Raw genomic sequence first — 20,472 nt, 5'->3', positions numbered from 1 at the left:
GACATTATTTCCCTTTATGGCAACCAGTGTTTTGGGGGGTTTCTGACTGCCTGTTAGAAGAAATTCTCCTTATTTTTATTTTGATTTGTGTTACCTTGCTATCTTGAAAACCGAGGGCTTGGGGTGCAAAGGTCGTCCGCTGGTAGAATGCTCGCCTTCCATGCGGGAGACCCGGGTTCGATTCCCAGACAATGCACCACCCCCCCCCCAAAAAAAAAAACAAGGGCCGAAGAATGTCGGAAGGCATTTCTATGCAAAGGAAAGCCAATTTTATCTGGTTCATATTAAGTTCTATTTATTTTCTTAGGATTAAGGCCCAAAGGATAAATATGCTAATTTTTTGAATAAAGGGCTAACCCTGTGAAGCACTGACATGCTAGATTCTCAACAAGGATGAAGAAGCCAGTTCTTCTTTCCGAACTTCTCTTTACACAAAAGGAAATTTATGGTGTAATTATAAACTGTACCTTGGCCTCACAACTGAAAGTCTTTGTCTCATGATTATGTTTAAGAACTTTGATAAATATAAATAAATTCTTTCAAACTGTGATTCAGGTTTCATTTACAAATGTATCTGCTGAGTGAAATGTACTGATAAAAAGATTGCCCTAATCATGAATGTGACCATGGGCAGTTTAATCCAAATTAAAAGTGGATTTTTCAGAAATAGAGTCTCAGGCAGGTAAATTGGAAGACCAAATAATTTTTTTTTTATTTGAAAGATTCACCAAGGCAGTTTTGAAAAGGTAGCACTGGGCAGCTTTGACTTCTAGAACAGCTAGAAGGTCAATAGACTAAATAGTTCTGAACATGGGAGAGAAGAGAAATCGAAGAATTAATATATGAGAATCCTTGTTACATCCATTCCCATTCCAATCTCTGGGAAAAATTATTTTATGGAGTCTCAGAAAGCAAAACCAGAAGCAGTCAGTGAAATTCAGCACAAACCAATTTAACTAATAATTTTTCAGGGTCCAATTTGTACAGCTCTGAGCTCCCAGTTATATCTACATCTGTATGGAAGACAGGGATAGGACAGGTAAAAAAAAAAGTTTGCAGTCCATCCTCTTTTAGGTTGCTAATAATACACCTGAATTTGGGGTTTATCATTTTCTTGCTTATCTTCATAGTTTTCCACTTATGTGGCTATCCCTAAACAATCTATTGCTTAGTTTTATATAACTTTGAACTTTACATGAATGGGATCATGCTGTTTTCTTTCATCTATAGTTCGTTTTTTTTGCTCAAAATTGTATTGTGAGACTTATTAGTGTTGAAGCATATAGCAATAATTCATTCATTTTTATCACTGTTGAATACTCCATTTTATGTATATGCTATAATTAACAAACATTTTTGCTTTGAATGAACATTCAAATTTTTTCAGTTTTTGTCTGCCTTGCTCTTTACAGACATGGCTACTGTCAGCATGCCTGTACATCTGCTAATATTCATATGCAAAAGTTTCTCTAAGTATTTCCCTCCAAGTAGAATTGTCACTGCATATGTGCACCTTCAACATTACTTACTAGATAATGGCAGATTGTTTCCACAGCACTGCTTTATACTCATACCTGCAGTTTGAGTGTTTGAGATTCTCTCCTACGATTGATATTATCCAATGTTTAAATGATGGCCAGTGTGATTGGTACAAGGTAGTATTTCTTGTGGTCTTAATTTGCATTTCCCATATGTTCTTTCCCAATCCTGTTGCCTTTTTGGGAAATGCCCTTTTATGTCTTCTGCTCATTTCTCTCTGTTGAGTTGTGTGTCCTTTTCTTAGTGCTTTGGAGTTCTTTATTTATTCTGGAAATCAATCCTCTGTTAGATACATATATGTCACAAATAGTGTCTTCCCAATTTATCACTTTATGGGGTTTATTAATGAGCAGAATTATTCATTTTAACATAGTTCATTGCATCAAACTTTTTCTTTATGATTTGCTTTTGATAACTTTTTTCCTTTTTTTTTTTTTTTTTTGCCTGGGTAAAAAAAAGACCCAGGAATTGAACCTGGGTCTCTGGCATGGCAGGCAGGAATGCTGCCACTGAGCAACCATCACACCACCCTTTCTTTTGATGACTTTTTAAAGAAATCCTTACTATACTGAGGTCATTTATACTCTTATGTTTTCTCCTAAACATTTTTAAAGTTTTGCCTTTCAAATTTAAGTCCTAAATTTCTTTAATGTATTTTCAATAAAGTTTTGTAATTTCCCCACAATTTTCTTACATGTTGTTTTTGATTTGGTTAAGCTGATGAAATGCAATATACCATAAATGGATTGGTTTTTACAATGGGAATTTATTAGCTTACAGGTTTACAATTCTAAGGCCATGAAAATGTCCCAATCAAGAATTCAACAAGATGATCCCTTCTCTGAAGGGAGGAATTTGAGCTTCACCATCAAATAGCAGGGCGTAGGGCAATGTCTGCTGGTCCTTCTCTCCAGGGTTCCGTTGTGTCCAGCTTCTAGTTTCAGTGGCTTCCTCTCAGCTTCTCTGGGGCTTTTTCTGTGAAGTGCTCTTAATTGTGTCTCTCCATTTCAGTATGTTTATTCCTCTTACAAATCACTGCAGTAAGCAGATTAAGACCCACATTGAATGAGGTAGGTCACATCTCAATTGAAATAATTACTCAAAAAGTCCCACCCACAATGGGTCTGCACCCATAGGAATAGATTAAAAGAACGTGACCTTTTCTGGGGTTATAATAGCTTCAAACTACTACACATGTTGTGACATGTTTCTTTCTTCATAGTCTGTTAAGATAAACTATTAGAGTAAGAGATTTGATAACATTAAGCCAGCCTTGCATTCCTGGAATAAATCCAACTTGATCATGATGTACACTGTTCAGTTTAGCTTACAAGTATTTTTTCTATGACTTATGCATCTGTCATAGGAAGATTAATCTAAAAAATTCCATGGTTTTGGTACCGAAGTTATTTCAGCCAAACAAACTTACTTGGAGAGTGTTCTCCATTTTTTTCTCTCTTCTGGAAGTAGATTAAAATGATCTTTTCTTCTTACAGAATGTGTCTACAAACTATATCTACCTAGTGCTTTGTATGTGGGAGAAACATTACTTTCTTCAATGGCTATAGGGTGTTCTAGTTTGCAAGCTGCTGGAATGAGATATACTAGAAATGTACTGGCTTTTAAAAAAGCCATTACTAAATTACTAAAAAGAATTTAGTAAGTTGCAAGTTTACATGTTCTAAAACCATGAAAATGTCCAAATTAAAGCAAGGCTATAGACATGTCCAAGCTAAGGCACCCAGGAAAAGATACCTTGGTTCAAGAAGGCCATTGACTTTCAGGGTTTCTCTGTCAACTGGAAAGGCACATGGTGAACATGGCGATGTGTGCTAGCTCTCTCCAAGCTTCTTGTTTCAGGAAACTCTGCCAGGGGCATATTTCTTTTTCATTTCCAAAGGTCTTTGGCTGATTGGGCTCTCATGGTTCTTGCAGCTCTCAAGCTTTTTCCAAAATGTTTCCTCTTTTAAAGGATTCCAGTAAAGCAATCACGACTCACCTGGGAAGGGTGGAGTCCCGTCTCCCTCTAATCAAAGGTTAATACCCACAATTGGGCATGTCATATTTTGCTGGAGATAATCTAGTCAAGTTCCCAAACTACAGTACTGAATATAGGGATTAAAAGAAATGGCTGCCTCCTCAAGATGGATCAGAATTAAAACATGGCTTTTCTAGGGTATATAACCTTTTCAAACCAGCAATTGAGCTATTCAATTTTTCAGTTTTTCTTGAATTAATTTTTATATCTTATTTTTCTAGGAATTTTTCACTTTATTTCTTTCAGAATTTTTACCATATATTAAACGTAACATAATCACATTATATTTTTCATCTTTTGCATTTGCAGTAATGCCCTTCTTTTGTTCTGATATTGTTTCTTTATGTTTTCTCCTTTTTTGTCATGTTCAATTTGTTAGAGGTTTGTGATTTTTATTATTCAAAGACCAATGCTTGGCTTTTTTTTTTTCTGTGTTGTATGTTTACCTTGTGTTTCATTAAAATCTGCTCCTACTTTTATTTCCTCATTTAACCTTTCTTTCTTATGCTGCATGCTTAGCTCTTAAATTTTCAATCTTCTTTTCTCATGTAAAGATTTATGACTATAAATAGCTAAGTGTCACATTATTGGCATCCTACATGTTTTGATAGTTTATGTTTTGATTATTATCTTCTAATTTCTATTATGCTGCCTTTTGACTCTTGAGTTAGTTAGAAGTATTGTCCTGGTTTAAGAGGATTTATGTACCCTAGAAAAGCCATGTTTTTATCCTAATCCCATTTTGCAAAGACAGCCATTTCTTCTAATCCCTATTCAGCATGTGTGTTTGAAACTGTAATTAGATCATCTCCCTGGGTATGTGATTTAATCAAGAGTGATTGTTAAACTGGATTAGGTGACGACATGTCTCCACCCATTTGGGTGGGTCTTGATTAATTTCTGGAGTCCTATAAAAGAGGAAATATTTTGGAGAAAGAAAGAGATTCAGTGACAGCAGAGCAGAACGACACAGACACAAGAAGCAGAGTTCACCAGCCAGCGACCTTTGGAGATGAAGGAAAATGCCTCCTGGGAAGCTTCATGAAACAGGAAGCCAGGAGTAGAAACTAGCAGATGACCCCATGTTCGCCATGTGCCCATCCAGATGAGAGAGGAGCCCTGCCTGTGTTCACCATGTGCCCTTCCACTTTAGAAAAAACCCTGAATTTCAGCAGCCTTCTTGAACCAAGATATCTTTCCCTGGATGCCTTAGATTGGTCATTTCTATAGACTTGTTTTAATTGGGACATTTTCTTGGCCTTAGAACCCTAAACTAGCAACTTATTAAATTCCCCTTTTAAAAGCCATTTTGTTTCTGGTATATTGCATTCCGGCAGCCAGCAAACTAGAACAAGTATAAATTTCCATATGTATGTGTTTTTCTACTTATATTGTTTTCTGTTTCTAACCTAATTATATTTCTTATAATTATGATAAAAGAATGATCTATTGATACTGATTTGTTTAATTTTATGAATTTTTTAATAGTTTAGTATATAGTTATTTTCCTAGATGTTTCTTGGATACCCGAAAACAGTGTCTCTTCTCTATTTCATAGGTGCAGAATTGTATACATCTTTTAGTTCAAACTTGTGAATTATATTGTCTAAATTTTTATATTCCAGGTGATTTTTTTTTTCTATCGGCTATTTGAGCTATTTTTTCCTAAGAGAAAATCTCATACCATATAGTAAATTTCTCAGTTTCTTGTTGTAGTTATTTCCGTTTTTCTTTGTGTATTTTGAATTTATGCTATTAAATGTATACAAGTTTAGTACTTGTAAAGTGAACCTTTTATCATTATGTAGTAACTGTTTTTATATCGTTAGGGTTTTTCTTAAAGTATACTTTGTTAATATTAATATTTCTATATTTATTAATTTTTCATTAGTATTTGCTTGTTTTTTAATACTGTTAGTTTTGTGTCATTATGCTTTAGATGTAACTAATATAACAACCGAATTTGTATGTTTGTGAGTTTCAATTAAAGTGACATCGTCTTTTAATTACGGTAATCAATTTACATTTATTTTTCTTACCAATGTATTTGGATTTATTTCCATCTTATTTTAGCTTTCTATTTGTGTTACTGTATCTGTTTCCTTCTTTTTCTGTCTTCTTTTGGACCAAATGAATGTTCTAATTGTGTGTGTGTGTGTGTGTGTGTGTGTGTGTGTGTGTGTGTGAACCAATTCATTTTATTTGTTCCCAATTCCAGTTTGGAACTTAAACTACCTTCTGTTCTTTCTATGATTGATCTAGAAATTTTGATGTTCATATGAACAAATCCAAAATGAATTTAGCTCTTTTCCTTCCTTACAAACAGTGCAAGGACCTTACAGTATAACTTCAATTACTCCTCTAGACATATTTAGGGTAACCCACCTTCTTGGTTTCCCTGGGACTGAGGGAGTTCCTGGTATGTGGGACTTTCCATTTTTAAACCCAAAAAAGTCCTTGACAAACCAGGATTAATTGGTCAAGCGTACATGTGACATTGTGGTCTTACCTTGTTTTTTTTCCCCTAACTTCACAAATAAGAAATAAGTATTATTATTTTATACAGTCTGCTTACCAATTCTTGCATCTCAATCCCTCCTTCCTTTTGGGATCATTCCTCATCTTCCTTTGACTCTCAGTACCATTTTATTGATGAAAGAAGCAAGCGTGAACAAGGATATCCAGGTTGATTCAATTTATATAAAAATCAAGAATAGACAAAGCCAGTGTATGATGAGAGAAGTCAGAATAGTTGCTGCCGTCAGGGGTGAGAGAAATTGCTATTGTCTAGAAAAGGTTCTATATTTTGATGTACATGTTGATTACACACATATATGCAAACACACATATGTATGCATATACATGTCCATGTTTATATGATGCTTATAAGTGTGTATGTGCTCCTTAAGCTATACACTTGATATTTGGACATTCTACTCTATGTAAGTTATGCCTCAATAAAGTACCATTTAAAAAAAATTACAATGCACAACCAAGAATGCATGGACTGTTACAGCTACCACCATCACGTTCCAGTAAGAGAGCTACGTAAACCAAAACATACTTAAACAACACTTTCATTTTGGGGAAAAAATGTTTTAAAAACTACTTGGGTGTAGGTCTGTTGGGGGAAATCTCAGTTTTTGTCTTTAAAAAATGTGTTTCTCTCCAATGTTTGAAAGATTATTTCACTAGGATTATCTCTAGGCTGAGAATTACGGCACCTCTATTATTCCATTATTGCTGTTGAAATATCAGCTTTCAGTTAGGCAATCTAATGATAATATCTCTTCCTTTCTCACTGCTTCAAAGACTCCTTTTTGTCCTTAGTATTATGCAGTTTTACCACGTTGTGTCTTAGTATGCATTTCTTCTTATTTATCCCATTTGAGATTCACTGGGTGTCTTATATAATTTCATTTGTTCTTTTATTCACTATGGGAAATGATAAACCACTATCCTCACTGAATAATATCTTTTCCCTTTCTGTTTCTTCCTTCAATATCAATTAGAAGCATGTGAGACTCAATATTCCCAACAAGAAGCTTCTTAGAGGTATTTCATCTTTGTCAAAATCCATTGTAATGGAAGCTGGTAATGGTAGCACGATATTGTGCACGTAAATAGCAGCACTGAATTATATATTTGAATGTGCTTAAAGGGGGGAATTTTAGGTTGTATATATTCTCTTAGAACAAGAACAAAAGAAAATCCACATAGGATTATATAACATAGTGAACTCTATTGTAAATGAGGGACTTTAGCTGATAGTACAATTCTAGAAGTGTCTTTCATAAATCGTAACAAATGTACCACACTAATGCAAGTGTATGGACTCTAGTAATAGGGTGGTATATGGGAAATCTGTATTTTATGCATGAGTTTTCTACAAACTTACAACTTCTCTAATAAAAAGAAAAAAGAAAATTCTTCTTGTGTAGCACTTTTTGGACTCCACCTGAAATTTGATTTTCCTGAATTGTCTTCTGCTGTGGAAGCCTAATTGCTCAGAGTTGAAGAGAATGCAATAACGCGATATTATGTTTTACATTGATGAATTCATTGGTGGTATTCCTGGCAACTTAACCCTTGACAATATTGCTGTTAAGTTTATGGTATCAATAATATCATTGAAACTTGGGACGTTCCAATCTCCTTGGCCACGGACAATGATGGAAATGTTCATGGGGGAAAGGAGTGAATAGCGCCAAGATCAATGCCATCTGCAGGCTCATTTGGTGTAGTTACTGAAAATAGTATCAAAACAAATTTATAGGGTGTTTCTAGGGCTGTCAACATGTGGAATGAATGTAAAGTCAATTTTTAAAAGGGATTTAGAAATTGCGTTTATCATATAGTTTCAGAAAAGATCCTCTTTACCCATTAAGTAAAGGATGAGACCACTGATCTGCTCTTCACAGGCCACTGAGGTGTCACAAACCTTAGGGAAATGAATGATAAACTTATTTTCAGCTCGTGAAATTCTCCATTTGGAAATATTTGAAAGATAATTTTTAGGAGCGAATATTCACATGCTTCTGCTTCAATATATTTCTTTGCATGTGGAAAGAGTAAATCCTGAATGAGAACCACAGGTAAGTAGCTGGTAATGGCATTTAGTGTGTCTGCTCCCATTTTTGCCAGATCAGTTTGATAAGTAATAACTATTATGGCAGGAATCTCAGTTTTGCCCAGAACTTGCAATGGCAAGAAGCAAAGATAAGCTGCCAATCTTTCTGTATATTAAAAAAACAGTACACAATTAAACCCTTCTTGCCTTAGGAAGCTTATACAGGAAGAATTAAGCAATTGTATTAAGCAGGCCAGACAGGATGGGAGGGAAGTGAGGATGCCATTCTGTAGGTGGAACAGCTTGGAGATAAAAATATAATGCAGGAATTTGTGCAGAAGAGTAAAAGAAATAATTGCATCAATCCAGCCATTATTTATTGCCCACCTACTGTGTGAAGTTGGCTCCATTGCTCATAAAGGGGCTCATGAGTAATTATACAAGGGCCAGTCTGGAAAATAACTGAAAAATGAAACTCATACAGTTTCATACAACATTTATTGAGAGTTTGTAATTTGCAGCTACTAACTGTGTTGGACGCCACGTTGCAAAAAAGAAAAAGACATGGCTCTACCCTCCTATAATCATATAAATGAATACAGTCCTATAAATCTATTTAAAAGACCTGCTTTTCTAGATTCCCTGTTGCAATGAGAGTTGACTGTACATTAGTAAATGAGCCAAGTTTACCACACCCTGATATAGAGATGAAGCCAGCATTGTCTGTGGCACAGAAAGCTCCATTGTGATGACCTGGCACTTGAGAGAAGGCATGCTTCAGACTTGGTTGAATTCTTAGAGGACTGAGTAAGGAAGCTGGACCTGCTTTTCCAGGAAGACTGTACTGATGATGCAGTCATCAAATATAAACCCGCAAGAAACAAAGACTCTGATTCTGGTGCCAGCCTCAGGGCCATATTTGTTAACAGCTTCTTCAGCTTGGTTTGCCCCAGACTGCCAGAAAGAGTTCCATGTCACTTTCTCTTTACCATCAGCAGGCAGTGACAGGAAGTCCTGAGAAGGGAGCACTTGCCCAGAAGCAGAAGAGACACTGCAATCAGGTTATGCTTTCTTTGCACAAAGTGGAAAGTTTCAAAAATAGAACTTCTAAGTTGAGAGTAAAGAACTGACCAACCAGTATTCCAATTAAACTAAGTTATAAGTATAGATCTTTTTACTCTTAAAACCCAGCTTGTTTTTCGATTTCCTGACTTAAAGCATTTCTTTGAGGTTGCTGTTGACATTATTAGAGAACGTGTTGGAAACTTTGATGGAGATGTTACCTTTACACTGGAGACATTATTAGCTTTATCCAATTTACCCAAGATAGATAAAACCTAAAAGGTTGTGCTTATTTTTCTCTACCTTGTATTTTCTATAAAAAATGTTATTCTTTCCGTTCTTCATTACTTATTCCTTCCTCCAGTATATTTTTGGTAGATAAAGATGACATGGCAACTATGTATGAAACTTTGGTAGGAAGTAGTAACATGGTTTACCTGAGATCAGGGCTTGGTAAGAAATTCCTGGTGGGGTATGTGAGCAGCTGGGTGTTTTGGAGTTCCTGGAAGATACTGAATAGTCTGAGGTGCATGAGGAAAAAAAATGATGAGCATTTAAGATAGTGGAAATCTGACTATTTCATGTGATCTCTCTTCTCTTTCTTGATGAAAGGAACAAAGCTAATACGAAAGAAATTCTTGCATAAATCAGAGATAGCCCTACGCAAATGGATGGCTAGGTTTTAGGCTGGACTTGCAGGGCAGTGATTTTATCCTAGAAGGAGGGGAAACCTGACACACCTGTGCAGGTGGAAAAGGTAAAGGTAAAGCCATCACTATGGAACACAGTCACAGATGGAATCCCATTGAGAAGGAGAGGGAGAGTTTAGGCAAACCCTCAGCCTTGTAGAGGTTCAGTTTCAGGAAGGCAAAATAAATCCAAGGGTTTGCTCTGATTTGTTTCATCTTCCAACATTTTATCCTTTATGCTTTCAATGTTGTGAAATATCTCCAAGAATTCCTTTAATGTGATTTTTTTTTTTTTTTTGCTGGTATCACTTCCCTTGGGCCAACTTCATCCCTTTAGGCACAATCTCTTTCCTCGTTTATGTCAATATGTTATTTTACTGAGTTCTTCTGGCTGTATCTCTAAGAGTCATTCAAAGAACAGCAGTGTAAACATTCCCACCGTCAGCTAATTCTTTTAGAACTCCATTTATGTTCAATTCAAATTTTATTTCCAGTGTTATGACTTTTTGTTTCTTTGTGGCACTTTCATCTGTTGTGGCCAGTTTCCTCTTTCAATGATTTGTCTTTGTAAAATGCCGTGTGAGAGACAAGGAGGCAACACAACTACAGGCTTTGCTCTGTCCGTGTGAACTGAATGGTGATTGTGACTTACTCCTAGTCAAGTGTATCGTGGTAATTGAAATTGGAACTACGTTGCTGAGGGACTGAACAACTAAATTGTGGTTACTGAAATCTGGGCACATCGGACAATTGATATAGTCAGAAGACTTATACAGTGGTTGTCCATGCCCTTCTTAGCCGAATTTTAACATTCATATGCTTATGAAATCTGCTTTATAGTTATTTTTTATTTTAATTAATTCCCACTTGTTTGGAATGGTTTTCTCCATACTTCATATTAGGTAAGTATCACTGGTTTTGCACATTTTTTACCTTTATTTTGATGAACCACTTTGGTGGTCTTTATTGAATGATTTCTTGCATTATATTAAATATTCAACTTTAATGAGTATAAAATTTTGGTCTTCCATGAAGATAAAATGAGGAGTTAGAATCCAGACAAAAAGCTATTATTCCCACAAAATCACCATTAAAAAAAAGAATCTGTCATGTTCTCCTTCCCATTTGTTAATTGACGTTGTAGCTCTTTTCCTTTCTAGCAGTTATACACTATTATACCTATCTAAAATGATGCAAATAGTTACAATTGACATTGTCACCTACTCTCATTTTATTACAGATTTTTCATAGAAATCTGAAAGTTTTTCTTAAGCAAAATATGTATTCATGCCTCATAAATGTTAAGTGTTCTTGGAAACCTAAAGAAACATGTAAACAACCTGGAGTGCTGAAAGTAGATTTCTCCTAAAAGGGAATATCTAATCTTGACCAATAAAGATGCTATTTGAAATTTCTCTGTTAGTACAACTGCATTCCATAGGATCACCTTTTTATTTTTTTTAACACATCTCTTCAATTTTCTTCCTTTGGTAGATCTACCAAGTAGCTCACTGACATATTACTTAGAAGATCTGACCTATACTAGAAACAAGGACAAAGGTAACTGTGCAAATATAGGTTTGTTTTTGCTTATGAATACCATTTATTTTTCACATCTTGAAATTGATTTCGGTTATCTAAGTTTTCATTTGTATTTAAACAATTAAATAAAGTTTTTATTTATTATATTGGTTAAGTTTTATTTATTATATTGGTAAGTGTCCAATAATAAATAATAAAGTTTTTATTTATTATATTGGTGTGCTGGTTTGAAAGGATGTATGTCCCCTAGAAAAGCCATGTTTTAATCAAAACCTCATTTTGTAAAGGCAGAATAATCCCTATTCAATACTGTATGTTTGAATCTGTAATTAGATCATCTTCTTGGAGATGTGATTTAATCAAAAGTGGTTGTTAAGCTGGATTAGGTGACGACATGTCTCCACGCATTCGGGTGGTTCTTGATTAGTTCCTGAAGTCTGATAAAAGAGAAAACATTTTGGAGAATGAGAGCAATTCAGAGAGAGCAGAGAATGCTGCAGCACCACGAAGCAGAGAGTCCATCAGCCAGACCTTTGGAGATAAAAAAGGAAAATGCCTCCTGGAAAGCTTCATGAAACAGGAAGCCAGGAGAAGAAGCTAGCAGATGATGCCATGTTGGCCATGTACCCTTCCAGATGACAGAGAAGCCCTGAACTTCATCGCCTTTCTTGAACCAAGGTATCTTTCCCTAGATGCCTTAGATCGTACATTTCTATAGACCTGCTTTAACTGGGACATTTTTTTGGCCTTAGAACTGTAAAGTAGTAACTTATTAAATTCCCCTTTTAAAAAGCCATTCTGTTTCTGGTATATTGCATTCTGGCAGCAAACTACAATTGGTTAACTTTTATTTATTACATTGGTAAGTGTCCAATGCTGTGTAAAGCCACCTTCCTGATACACTAACATAAAAGCAAGCAAACAAAATTTTGTGCTTCAAGTAAGCCATGGTTCTCAATGTAGTAATTTATTTTGGCAAAAGATAAATATTTAAATATTCTTGGAGTGAGAAAATCCACCCCCATTTCATAGTATTATAATTCACCTGTTCAATGAATTGGACTTTAGTCAAAATCTCTATTTTATTCTTCTTTTCCCTAATGTTCTCTAGAAAGTACAGTATTTTTAAATTATCTCTATTTCTATTTTCCTTATTCACGTTTTCCCTTATTTAAATATTTTTAAAGAATTGTATTTCACCTCTTAGAATGTTTTCTTTCTTCAGAAATTGCCAGATCATTTCTTTTTCTCCTCAGAGTAACTTCCCTGGTTCTTTCTCCTTTTTAACCTCATAGAATGTCATTATCTCATCTTTTTACTGAAATCCCAAGAATAATAAGACTATCTTCTAAGAAATGACTTGAAGTGGACAGTAAAAGCCATTGTTCTTTAGTAAAAATAATACATAAAGATCAAAGTAGACCTAAATCTCTACTGTCTAGTAAGTTTGTAAATTGAAAAGAACGAAAGTATACGAATTTCTTATTAAGAGAATCTGTATCTAAATTTCTATAAATTGCAAATTCTTTGACACTTTGTCTTTTCCTGAAAGTAATCTGTATTATGGCCATAGCCAGTTTGTAGTGCTTTAGCTTTCCCAGCAGTCTCTGTTAGATTTTCTGAGCTGAGGCAACTAAAAGGAATGGGTTAACCAAAAAGAAATGTCTTCACAAAATGTTGTGTTTTCAAAAAAACTTAGATGTTTGTTTCTGCTATTTTTTCACTCAACAGATATTTAGCCCCTTATTCTCTCTAGAACATCAGTTGAAGGGTTGGGGAGATGGCAAAGGGAGAGACGTGGCCATAAGCATAGCAGTCAAAGTCTTGACTTCTTGAAACTCACAATCTCTTGAAGTTAATACCATAGGATGATTTATTCTACTTTACATCAACCTTCTATCCTCTCTTTGCAAGTTGCAGCTATGTGGCATATGCTTAGTTTTGAAAATTAAAGGAGTAAAAATGAATTATCTTAGAATTTCATACTACCCCTTGTAGGGTTGCCAGATGAAATGCAGGATGCCCTGTTAAATTTGAATTTCAGATAAACAATGAATAATTTTTAGTATCAGTGTGTCCCATGCTATGTGTAAATGGGTCCTGTATTAGACATACCAAAAATGCGGCAACTTTAAATTAGATAAACTCTGGGAGCATAGCATTCACCACTGAGAGATTCATCTTGATGACAATTCATCCACCATCTTCCACATACTTCTTCCATCTGCCGTCCCCCACCTCGCCTCCAGTGTACGGTATTCTCACAGAGTCACACTGAAATGCTCTAACATAGCTAGTCATCTCTATCTTCAGCATATATCCTTGCTAATGATATATTTTGTATGAAACAGGTATCATAGCACAGTGCCCTCTCTACTATATGGGTAGTAGAGAGGGTGCTGTGCTATGATATATATTTTATATATCAAATCAAAATATATATATATTTTTTTTCTTTTTTTTTTTTTGCATGGGCAGGCATTGAGAATTGAACCCAGCCTCCAGCATGGCAGGCATGAACTCAGTCTGCTGAGCCACCATGGCCTGCCCTACCCATATTTTTAAAATATCTAACTGTTCAGGCCATGGAAGATTATTTCCACCTTGTTCTGTACAAAGAACAAACTGAAGGGTATTCTGTCATAAGGTATGATTCTACTTAAGGTATTGAATCACCATATTTATATTCTGGGTTTATAAATAGTTGCATGTGTTGATTTTGAATTAGGAGACAAATAGCTTCTATTCTAATTCTAGAGCTTTTAACTTTTGTCTACATTATGGAGGATACCAAAAACTGTAAGACATGATCTATGACCTTTAAACTAACCAGTGATCTTACTAAATTGCCCCACTTTGTATACTCATTAAATTGACAAGATTTGGAGTATGTTAATCTTGTCGTATGACATGAGTATATTATGTTTTCTTTTTAAAAAAATTTAACTTCTGAATGAAAAATAAACTATACAATTTTTCTTCTGATTAGTTTACTATTCCATATCATTCAATTCTAATAGATCATAATAGTTTAATATCAGGGGAATTACAGAAGTAAGAGATCAATATGAGACTCTCTGATTATGATCTAAGTTGAGTGGTTCAAAATTAAACCTAGCATATGGAAAAGAGCTGTGTGGCACAGGCTAGGAAAAACTTGATGGAAATAGTGACAGACAGAGACTTAGTTATCATATGATTAAAATATAAAGTGTAATATATTTTAAGTATAAAAATCTAAATTTATAGTGTAACCAACAAGTTAGGATTTAAGGAATGATTATGATTACTGAATCATTATACAGATATTCCTTTTTACTTTCTGTTATATTAGAGTAAACAGAGGGAATTAACTGAAATCTCTGAACTGTAATCCAGCTGCCTTCATCTCTGATAATGACTGTATATCCTTTATCTTGCATTGTAAAAATTGTGACTGACTTCACTTGCACCCATTTTATTTGGTCTTTTCACTTTAGAGTCTTATGATCACTAAAGACAACCCCTAATGTTTATTAATGAAGGGTCAAAGCCCATCGGTTTAGCCATACAGAGACAGGACAGGCTCAGGAGGGCCTGATTAGTTGGCAAGACAGACGGAGACTTTCTTAAGCAAAATAAGGCAGGGACAGATAAACAAAATAGTAGGTCTAGCTTTAGAATTACTAAGTATCAGTCCTTGTGAGTTATTTTGATGAAAGTGATATCTAACTTTGACTTTTTCTCTGTCTGGGCAGTTATAAGCATTCCATAGATATCCCTGCTACTATTTCAATATGGCCATTTCTATTTCGAGGGCTGTGTTTGTTGGGGCAGCTGTATTTTCAAATTCCCAGCACTTGATCCATGTTTGTGTTGGATAGCAGTGCTCTGTCCCAAGACCTCAGCTGGGGATCTCTTCAAGGCTAAGCCCTCTGATTTCCTTTTAGCCTCCTTCACGTACTTTTTTTTTTTTTAACTTTTTTTATTGTATAGTATAACATGTATACAAAGCAAAGAAATAAAAGAGCAATATTTTCAAAGCACTCTTCAACAAGTACTTGCAGGACAGATCCCAGAGTTTGTCATGGGCTACCATACCATCCTCTCAGGTTTTTCCTTCTAGCTGTTCCAGAATATAGGAGGCTAGAGGGCTTAAATATGTTTTTATTATCACGATCGACTTTTTTCCTTCTATTTTTGTGAAAAATAACATATATTCAAAAAAGCTATAAATTTCAAAGCACAGCTCACAATTAGTTGTAGAACATATTTCAGACTTTGACATGGGTTACAGTTTCACAATTTTAGGTTTTCTCTTCTAGCTGCTCTAAAATGCTGGACACTAAAATAGATATCAATTTAATGGTACAGCATTCATATTTATTTGTTAAATCCTATCTTCTCTGTATAACTCCACCAACACCTTTGATCTTTCCATACCTCTCTTTAGGGTTGTTTGGGCTATGGCAATTCTAGATTTTTGATATTGAAAGGGTCTGTCAGTAATATGGGGTAGGGAGATGGAACTATCTGATGTTCTGGAGAGGCTGGGCTAGGTGTCAGGACTTCTCTGGACCAGGGACCCATCTGGAGGTTGTAGATTTCTGGAAAGTTGCTCTAGTGCCTGGAACCCTTTTGGAATCTTATATATCACCCTAGGTGTTCTTTAGGATTGGCTGAAATGGCTCTGGTTGGGGGTTGGCAGATTATGATAGGTCGCAAGGTCTACATGAAACTTGCATTACAGCAACCTCCAGAGTAGCCTCTGGACTCTATTTGAACTCTCTCTGCCACTGATACTTTATTAATAACATTTCTCTTCCCCATTTTGGTCAGGATGGAATTGTTGTTCCCATGGTGCCAGGTCTGGATTCATCCCTGGGAGTCATCACCCACGTCTCCCCTGGATGTCATGTCCCATGTAGGGGGGAGGGCAATGATTTCACTTGCAGAGTTGGGCTTAGAGAGACTGAGGCTACATCTGAGCCATAACAGAGACCCTTTAGAAGTAACTCTTGGGCATGCAATAGGTAGTCTAAGCTTCTCTGCTACCTACATAAGATTCACAAGAATAAGCCTCATGATCGGGGGCTTCATGAACTTTTACTCTGGCCCCACCCACCCCCACATCCTAGGCAAAGGGCCAGGATTATAAAACTAGGATTTAAACCATGATTTAGACATACATTATGATTAAAATGTCTCTAAATTGGCAATAATTATCCTTCTGTGCCACTGTATTAAAATGCTGGGTGCTCTTAGGAGCTGCTCTTACTGGAGACAGGTATATGGAGGTAGTTTAGGGAAGGATATAATTGTTCTCAGTCAGTGGGGAAGAAGTCTAGGAAAAACTCCTTTACCATCTCCTCATCAAAGTTTTAAAAGCCACTGACCTCTGATCTTAGCTTCCTGAATGTTAATGTTCCCGGGGAAGGCTATATACTGTTGCAATTTGATGCTGCTGTAGTATCAGGAGGTATAACATCAAATAGTTCTCAACCCAGGGAAGTTGGAAATTGGTGGCAGTAGTTTCTGGTTATCACAATTTGGGCAGTAGCCAGCGATGCTAAATGTCCTTCAATACATGACCAAGAGTTATTCTGCCCAGAATTCCAGTAGCACTTCCGTGATTGGCAATACTTACAGTGATCTCCTATTGACTCCCAGTTGCATTTCCGATAGTGAATGTCCCAGATTTTTTCTGCTTTTCTCGAGTCCACACATTGCTGCCATTCTAGATCATTTATATTTTTATTTACAGACACTTCATCCAAGAAGAGCTTAGTCAAATGTCCTCCCTCTTCCCATTATGATTCTTCTCTACCTGTGTCCATCCTGTCCTCCTTCCTTTTCTGTCAAAGAAGCCTCTCTAGTTCTTCCCAGAGGTAAAAACAGCTCCACCCAAAGCTTTGATCCCATCCGGCACCATCCCTGGCAATTCTGTCTCTTGTATCTTTAATGCCTTGCCAGTGCCTTTAACCCTCTCACTTTCTTCCTCATACTAACATTCCATTTCATTTGCTCGGTGCAGGACCCGGCCTGTGTAAACTGTCTTAGGCAGGCAATTGTTGCCTCTTATTTCTTCACCATCTACTGGCTCCTAAATCCTTTGCAATCTGATTTCCACCCTCCTAATACTGCTCCCCTGAAGGTAGCTTCCTATCTGCATATATGCAGGATTCTGACTGTTGGACCTCTGGCTCCTTTTCTTCATTGTCCTCCCGAACACTGGATACGGGTATTGACTCTTCTTAGTTTCCCTGAGCTGTTACCACAAGTACCACACAATGGGTTTGGCTGAACAGCAGGAATTTATTGGTTCTTGGTTCCCAGAGACCAGAAGTCCAAATCCAGGTGTTGGCAAGACCAGGCTCTCTCCTGAGGTCAGTAGCTTTCTGGTGTTGGCTGCCACCAATCCTGCAGGTTCCTTGGCTTATATTTCCATCTCTTATCACATGGTGGTATCCTCTCCTTTCTGGCTTCTAGGACTTCTGGGTTATCATTATATGGCCTCCAGTAATCTAGATTAAGGCCCACCCTGCTTCGATGGCCACATCTTAACTAATAATAACATCTTCAGAAGGTCCTATTTACAATGGGTTTATACCCACAGGGACATGGTTTAAGATTAAGAACATGTGTTTGTTGGGGTAAGTAATTCAATCTACCTCCCCTGAGTGTCCTTGGCCATCTCCACATTTAAGTGAATGATTGTGGAATCCAGAAAAGTGACCAGCCTCAATTCCCCTTTTACCTCAGGCTGCACTGCCAGCTGCCTGACATATAATTCTACCGGGATAGTCCACTGTCATTCCCTTAAATTCAAAAAATAAAATCCAACACCATTAATTGCTTAAATTATATTGTAAACATCTAAAAACTCAATATAATATATAGAGCTTCCAAAGTTATCTTATGGGAGCATTTTCTGTTGCTACATAAAATAACAACTCCCAAAGAGAGTTCCATGGGAAATGAGTTTGAGAAATATATCCCAACTGCTATCCCTGACTTCAGCTCCTCTTTCCCGAAATCTATCATTAAACAGGATGCCTAACATAGTCTTCCTGAAATGCAGTTGTGATCAGTTAATCCCTTCTTGAAAAAGAATAAAATAGGAATAGGAAGGCGAGAAGGGGGTGAGGGAATGGGGGAGGGAGGAAGGAAGAGAAAGACAGGGAGGAAAGGAGAGAAAGAGAAAGAAAGGAAAGAAGGAAGGAAGGATTTTTAATGGTTCCCAATGACGTACCTAATGAACTTCTAAATGTGTAATTCCTTAGCACAGTGCAACAGTGAGGATAAATTAGCCTATGTCATATGAACAAGCAATTCACAGATCTCAGTGTATTAAAACAACGAAGGTTCATTACTTGCTCCTGTTACATGTCCCCCAGATGTCAACAGGGAGACTCTTTGCATTTTTTAATGGCTCAAAGACTCAGACTGATGGAGTCTGGCCAGACAGAAAAGAGAGCTCCGGAGTGTCTTGTACTGGCAGTTAAATGCTTTGACCAGGAAGTGACACATGTCACTTCTGTTCAAAACTTAGCAGCCAAAGCTAGTCAAATGACCTCATCTCATCACAAAAGGGAAGTATGATTGCATCATGTGCACAAAAAGGATAGAACCAGAAGTATTTGGAAAACAACACTAATGGCTACTGCACATAACATGCATACCTTCTGTGATCTCCGTAAAGTTTCTATTATCATATACCCTACACTTCAGCCATCCTGTGTCATTTTCTGCCATTCATTTGATAACCAGGAAATAGATATTGAGTGTCTAGTGTGAGCCAGGCACTGTGATGAGATTGGGAAAGCAACAGCGAAAAAACCCTAGGGCTGGAGATAGACAATGAATTATCAATTTCATTACAGAGTAGTGAGGACCACAGGTGCAGGAACAGCACAGAGAAGACGCACCAAACCTTCCACCTCTGCCTATGGGGAAGGGCTGGGAGCAAGTGGGAGTGGAATGAGGGAGTGTAACCTGCATCTCCAAAAACAAATAGATGTCAGTTTGCTGAGATGGAGGTGTGGAGGTGGTCCGGGGAGCAGGGGGGGTTGAGAGAAAGGGCATTCCATGGTCAGTGAACAGCACAGGCTTAGAAGAGAGAAAGTGTACAAGTGGGAAGGTAGGAACAGGTGAGGCTGAGGTTCGAAGCCAGGGCCAGATCATGGAGTCCTCTTTGCCTTGCTGAAGAGCATGAACTTTATCAATGTATTTTATCATTTACATCAAATACCCTGTAAATCCCAGTTCAAGTGATTCTTTCCCTAGGAAATGTTTCTTAATATTCCCAGCCAGAAGCACTGTCCATCCCCTTTGTACTCTTTAAGCAGTGTCTGCTTTGCATTTAGCATGCACCCCTTCCTATCTTGTATTAAACTGGTTGTATCTAACTTCTGACACCATCAGCTCCTTGAAGGATAAAGGAAACGTTTCATTTTTTCACTTTCCTGCCCTCACACCGTTTTTTTTCTCTGTGCACCAGGGTCATGGCAGATACTGGATGAATATTTGTGACTCTTAGATCACATGTTCATTGATTTCCAGTATCAATTTTAAGCAAGTATCTAGCAATGAAGAGGATGTCTTTTCCAATGAGAAAATACCTTTTGTCAAATAAATCATTAAATGCATCTAATTTTTTTGAGACAGTTTCTGTTTGCGGGAGTTTAAGATTACTTTGCTGTTAAAATTGTATAGTTTAGGGTCATTGTATTTGAATGGTAAATCTTAAAAGAATGAATCTTTTGAGAATGGAGGGTAAAGTTATTGGAGGAAAGATTAGAACCTCTTATTTAATTTTTGGGAAGTATCAAGATGATGTTAATATGTTCCTAAAGTTTATTTTTGAGGCTATATTTTTATGTAGGTGATAAGGGTTATTCAACCTTTTTCACACATATTTTTGATGCCATTTATGAATAGTTATGTAATTTAATAAAATATTTTAGGAAAATTTGTATCTTCATGTTTCTAAAGTTCTTCAGTTTCTGCCTTTTATAAAAAGCTTTTCCTCCAAGAAAATTAATTTGCATCAT

The sequence above is a fragment of the Tamandua tetradactyla genome, chromosome 22, assembly GCF_023851605.1.
Source record: "Tamandua tetradactyla isolate mTamTet1 chromosome 22, mTamTet1.pri, whole genome shotgun sequence".
Classification (NCBI taxonomy): Eukaryota; Metazoa; Chordata; class Mammalia; order Pilosa; family Myrmecophagidae; genus Tamandua; species Tamandua tetradactyla.
This window is presented reverse-complemented; position numbering follows the sequence as displayed.